This window comes from Gossypium arboreum, chromosome 11 (genome assembly GCF_025698485.1).
Source record: "Gossypium arboreum isolate Shixiya-1 chromosome 11, ASM2569848v2, whole genome shotgun sequence".
NCBI lineage: Eukaryota > Viridiplantae > Streptophyta > Magnoliopsida > Malvales > Malvaceae > Gossypium > Gossypium arboreum.
Genome location: NC_069080.1, coordinates 50,797,418 through 50,804,129, shown reverse-complemented (window position 1 = coordinate 50,804,129; position 6,712 = coordinate 50,797,418). Strand labels below are relative to the sequence as shown.

The 6,712-nt window shown below is 38.2% G+C and overlaps 1 non-coding gene across 1 annotated transcript; it reads right to left on the bottom strand.

The window, feature by feature from the left end:
- Positions 1–2,058: 2,058 nt before the first annotated feature.
- LOC128284672 (small nucleolar RNA R71) lies at positions 2,059–2,165 on the bottom strand. Its single transcript, XR_008275094.1, has one exon. It is a non-coding gene; the product is annotated as a small nucleolar RNA R71 (small nucleolar RNA).
- Positions 2,166–6,712: the final 4,547 nt, after the last annotated feature.

The window sequence follows — 6,712 nt, the reverse complement described above, 5'->3', positions numbered from 1 at the left end:
GCTTAGCGCATTTATGGATGATTTCTCCTTAGAATTGGTGAATTCGATGCTCCTAATTCTTTAATTTCATGTTTTATACTTAGGTGAGCATAAAAGAGTAATGAGAAACGGGCCAAAAATGGAGAAAATGGGCCAACGTGGGAAATCAACACGGCCTGGACTTCCTTACACGAGTAGGCCACACGCACGTGTATTTTTGGTAGAATCGAGCATGACTTACACGGGTAGACCACATGCCCATGCCTATTTAACAGCCTATTTAAATAGTATAAATCGCAAACGGGCGTGTCACACGGGCGTGTCCATGTCGAGCCCAAGTTTAGTTCTATTCGGAAAAGGCCACTCTTGAGGGCTTTTAGGTATTCTAAAGCCTATTTATACACCTGAGGAGGCACTTAGAAGGGACACACAGAGTAGGAGGCAAGGAGTTACTCAAGGAAAGCCGATTGATCCATCTTAGAAGCCGGATTCATCGTCAAGACTGAAGATCTCCCTTCAATTTCCTTCAGGAGTTTTGGGTTTTATTTATGTTTTGTTATCTTTATTCTTTTGAGATGTTTTCTTTCATAATTATGAACTAAACCCCCTAAATACCTAAGGGGAATGAAACCTAAGACGAATCTTGTTATTATTATCTGAATTGTATGATAAATAATTGACTTGATATTAATTATGTGTTCTTAATTCTTGTTTTAATATTCCAGGATATTGATTAAAGTTAATGTGCTTATTTAGAGGAGCAAAAGTCCCTGTCTAAGAGTAAATTTGTCGTAATTAAGCAGAGTTGATTGCACGCCTAGAGATAGGGTAACAAGATTTTTCCAGATTGGGGTGAAACCTAATAAGGGAGTCCATAGATCGAGTTAATGCAATACTAGGGTGTTAATTAGAAAGAGATTTCAATTAATCAACCTAGGGTTAGACGTTATTAGTCTCGAGAGAGATAATAATATAACTTAGGGATTTCTACGGATCAAGTCAAATGAATAAATCGTCTGATTTAGAGTCAATTAACAAGTGAAGTCCAGATGGATTTTTCCTTGGGTATTGACTTAATCAATCGAGTTTTCCCAAAAGCTTTTCCCTAACTTTCTCTCTGTGCACCTTTAGTTTAGTTAATTAGTTTAGATAAACAAATCCCTTAATTTTTAGGCTAGATAATAAAAAGAAAGTAATTATTAGTACTCTTGGTTCCTTTGGGTTTGACAATCCGGTCTTGCTAAAGCTATACTACTGTTTGATAGGTACACTTGCCTTCATCGTGATAATATATAGTTTCAAGAACGATTAATTATAAATTTTTAAAACCTGTCGCGAATATCACGTATCAAGTTTTTGGTGCCGTTTCCGGGGAGCTAAGATATTAGGAACACTCGATTTTTATTACTTTAGCCATTTTACTTTATTTGCAATTTAAATTTTTATTTCTTTTTCTAATTTTCTCTTTTATTTGTTTATGGTAGTTTTTTATAGTGTATGACTAGAAGAAACCCGTCGGGACCATTACTTTTTGATAGTGAGATCGATCGCACAGCTCGTAGAAATCGAAGAGAAATAAGGCGAAGCTTAAGATACACAGAGGAAGAGCAAGAGGATGATATTCAAACCATAACCGAGGAGATGGTTGAAAATTAGGAAAATCCGCTACCTCCTGTGATTGCTGCTGATCCAGTAAATCAGAATCCTACTTCGCACACTATATATGATTATGCTAAACCAAATTTAACAGGAACTGAGTCAAGTATAGTTAGGCCTGCTATTGCTATAAATAATTTTGAACTGAAACCTAACATGATTCAAATGATACAACAATTTGTTCAGTTTGATGATTTGCAGGATGAGGATCTAAACAATCACTTGGCGAATTTTCTGGAGTTTTGCGACACATTTAAAATCAATGGCGTTTCTGGTGACGTCATACACCTTTGGTTGTTTCCCTTTTCTCTGAGGAACAAAGCTAAACAGTGGTTGAAGTCATTACCACGAGGGTCAATCACTACTTGGGAACAAATGACCGAAAAGTTTTTACTTAAATCTTTTTCATTGGCTAAAACAGCTAAGTTGAGGAATGACATCTCTTCTTTTGTGCAGATGGATCTAGAAACGCTCTATGATGCATGAGAGAGATACAAGGATCTTTTGACAAGGTGCCCTCACCATGGGTTACCACTTTGGCTACAGGTTCAGACGTTCTACAATAGTGTGAACCCCTCAACGAGGGAACTCATCGACACAGCCGCCGGTGGAACTTTGAACAACAAAACACCTGAAGCAGCTTACAAATTTATTGAAGAAATGTCGCTGAATAACTATCAGTGGCAAGTTATGAGGATAAAGCCGATGAAAGCGACTGATGTTTTCAACCTCGATGTGGTTACTATGCTATCTAACCAGGTAGAACTCTTAAATAAAAAGATTGACGGTTTGTGTGGTTCTATTTATGTACATCCAGTTATGAGGTGTGATTCAAATGGAGGAGGAACACACACGGAATATCAATCATTCAACCCCAACAACGAGGAGGAACAAGTCCAATACATGGGTAACAATAATTCTAGATCTCAAAATAATACATATAGTAATACCTATAATGCAGGTTGGAGGAACCATCCCAATTTCTCGTGGGGTGTTCAAGGAAATCAAAGGCCACAACATCCTTTGGCTTTTCAACAACCACCTTACCAACAGGAAAAGAAACTGAACCTTGAGGAGATGCTAACAAAGTTTATCTCGGTGTCAGAAACTCGTTACCAAAATACTGAAACAACACTTAAGAATCAACAGGCATTGATCCAAGGGCTCGACACTCAGATAGGCCAACTCGCCAAATTAATTTCTGAATGACCATAAGGTAGCCTGCCGAGTAACACTAAATCTAACCCAAGGGAACAACCCAACGCAATTACTATCCAAGACGAGGAAGGGTTAGTTGAACCTGAACCAGAATTGAGGCAATGAATTGTGGTAAGTAAAGGTAATGGCGAGGTAGACCATAGTGAACAGAAACTGGTAAGTAAAGAGTACAAACCACGAGTGCCATACCTCAATGCGACAAGGAAAGACCGCATAGATGAACAATTTGGTAAATTCCTTAAACTATTAAAGAAATTACACATTAACTTACCGTTTATTGAAGCTCTTTCGCAGATGCCAAACGAAGTCAAATTCTTAAAGGAGCTTTTAGCAAATAAACGGAAGTTGGATGAGGCGTCTCATGTGGAGTTAAATGCAGTTTGCTTAGCCATTCTACAGAACAAGCTGGCTAACAAATTGAAAGATCTAGGGAGTTTTACGATTCCTTGTTTAATTGGCAGCTTAAATGTTAAAAATTCTTTGGCTGATTTAGGGGCTAGTATTAATGTCATGCCCTACAAAATGTTTAAACAACTAGGTCTTGAGAAACCCAAACAAACTAGGATGAGTATTCAGTTAGTCGATAAAACTATTAGATTTCTTAGAGGTATCATTGAAGATGTACTTGTAAAAATTGATAAATTTATATTCCTAATCGACTTTGTTGTTCTAGACATAGAAGAGGGTAGTGATGCACCTCCAATTCTAGTAAGGCCCTCTTTAGCAACTGCTAGAATCGTTATTGATGTTGGTACAGGTGAACTCACACTTCGTGTGGGTGATGACTTAGTTACTCTTCAAGCTCATAATCCTATTAATGCTGACCATGTGGTGCAACCTTCTTTACAGGAAACACATTCGAAGAACACACATGAGCCTTGTTCAAGTAACAACAAAAGAACTCATCTATGAAGAACGAAGGCTACAAATCGAGGAACTAGATGAATGGCGAACAGTAAACCAAGAACACATGATAAACCAAAACCACGCCATGACAAGTTCAATATTTCACCAAATCAACTTAAGGTTGGAGACAAAGTACTACTAGATGCAACAGACCCTCGTATTGCCACTTTTGAACCTAACGGAGCAATCCCTCTTACGGTACTCAGCATTTTTCCATACGGTACAGTCGAGGTAATTCATCCCAAATTCAGCCTTATTTTGATGAAATTGATAGCAGGGATGAGGAGTGTAAACTCCTCGCACCACCATGATCACGCAAAAGAGAGGTAACTCGAGCTTAGACTCTAAATAAGCGCTTCTCGAGAGGCAACCCGAGCACTAACAGTATTGATTTCTTTAAAATTTTAGTTTTTAACATCTAATCACTAATTGAGTCCTTGAAACACAGGTTTTCTAATCCACAGGGCCAGGCACACGGGCGTGCCTTAGGCCGTGCTTACACCACGGATGGAGATACGACTGTGCAATACGGCTATGTAAAAATAGGGCAAAATTTTTCCCCAACACGGGATATGATAAGTTGCCACGACCGTGCGACGTGGCCGTGGGCGAGTCTGTCAAAACAACACGGGCATGCAACACACCCGTGTCTAGAAACCGTGGTTGAAATTAAGAATTTAGCATGGGCGTGTGCATTTGAACACGGGCATGGGAGAAGCGAACGAAGTAAGACATGGCTGTGTGACACGGTCGTGTGAACCAACATGCCTGAAAGAACACGGGCGTGGGACGAATTTTAGACGTGTCCAAATTTAAAAATCACGAAACACATAGGCTAAAATTAGGGCACACGGGCGTGCCCCACGACCGCGTGCCCCAAAATCTATATAAACCCTTCACTATTCATCATCCGCTTCCCCAAAATCCCTAACCTAAGCCGCTGCAACTCCTTCATACGCTCTTCCTGCCACGCCCATGCGCCGACCACAACACAACCATCGATGACCCAAGCTCCTCCCTCTACTAAGCTCTTGCATTTGTTCATTATTTTCTCTTCATTTCATTTACTAATTTGATTTTTCATGTTTTGAGTGTTAATCTTCATAGTTCTAATAATAGCAATGCTTATACCCTTTGTTTCTTGCTAATCTAGTTGTTGAATTATGGTACATTCATTCTTGTATTACCACTGACTTCAATCTATTTCCCATATTATCATTCCCATATACATCCATTCACTAGGCATTATTCTCGTATTCCTATTTGTAGTAATGACTTAAAATATCTGATTGGGTTATCTTTCAGCATAATTGTTTTTAGTACATGACTTCTATGAAGTATCTCTACTTAGTTCTAACATGTATTGCATATTTGTTCATGCTATTGTTGGGGAGTAATTTTATGATTATTTCGTCTTGCCATTGTAGATATCATGTCAAATTGTAGTAAGAAAACCGCTGTTCCCACTTCAAAGAAGAGGAAAGGTGTGACAGCCTTAAATTGACCCTAGTCGAAAAGTGGTTTTGGGACCACGAAACCGAGTCTTATAAATAATTAAAGGTTATATTCTATGTTTATGATGTGCGTAAATGCTTGTGTGATAGTTCCATACTTTAATTTGGTCAGTGTATGTGAAATTTATTAGTAGGGACTTATGTGAGACAATTTAGAAATATGCTAGGCAACTGTTCAAGTGGCCCATTAATATATGTGGGAAAGTGTTTGTCCTTGCATGTCAAATTAGCCAAATTAAAGCATAGTGGCCGGCCATGCTATGGGTGGAAACATGTCACAAACATGTTATGTTAGTGATGTATGTTAGGAAAAATAAAATAAGGAGCATGGTAATTAAATAATGAAAGGGAGGAGTGATGAAAAAAAAATGGTCTCATCCATGCCCCCCCTTTGCCGTGAATGGAAGAAAGAAAACAAAGAAAAAAAAATCTGTTCATCCTTGAACATCTTTGGCCGAATAGAAGAAAGAAAGGAAGGGAATGAGCTTGGAGAAAAATCGGCTATGAAGGCTCACTAGATTAAGCCCAAGAGCTTAGAGGACCACAGTTGGATAAGGGAAAGGAAAAAGTTATCGAATAGCCGCCGAAATTGTTCGACCACATCCGAGGTAAGTTTTCGAGTAATGGAACTTAGATTATGATTTGATTAGATCATGTTTTAAGCAAATCAAAATCATACTCTTTGTATGTGGCTATTGAGCCGAAATTGCAAGTGTGACATCCCTAATTTGACCCTAGTCGGAAAGTGGTTTCGGGACCACTAAACCGAGTCTTATAAGTAATTAAAAGTTATATTCTATGTTTATGATGTTAGTAAATGCATGTGTGAAAGTTTCATGCATTAATTTGATCATTTCTATGTGAATTTATTAAAATGGACTTGTATGAAACATTGTTGAAAGGTGATAGGCTAATCTTACAATGGTCTAATAGTACATGCATGCAAAACAGTGGTTTTGCATGTCAATTTGCCCAAAAAAAGGGAAGAGTGGCCGGCCATGACAAGAATATGGGCAAGGGAACATGTTTCCAACATGTTTAGTTAGTGGATTATGTAGAAAAAATAAAGAAATGAAAAAAATGAGCATGGATGCCCCCCTTTTGTTGCCGTGAGTAGAGGAAAAGAAAGGAAAAATTTGTTCATCCATTCTCAAATCTTGGCTGAAAATACTAAGGGAAAAGGAAGGATTTTTGCTTCATGCTTGGTTTAGAAGAGAACTAGAAGGAGATTTGGTCATACTTGTGTCAAGATTAAGCTCAAGGAGTTAAAGAAGGAGAATCAAGCAAGGGAAAGACGAAGGTCATCGAGTAGCCGACTTGGAACTATTTTACCCAACACGAGGTAAGTCATTAAGCACGTATTTGATATTGCTTAAATGATTGTAAAATTTATGCAATTGTGTTTAATGGGATGATATATATATATAAATGAAAATGTA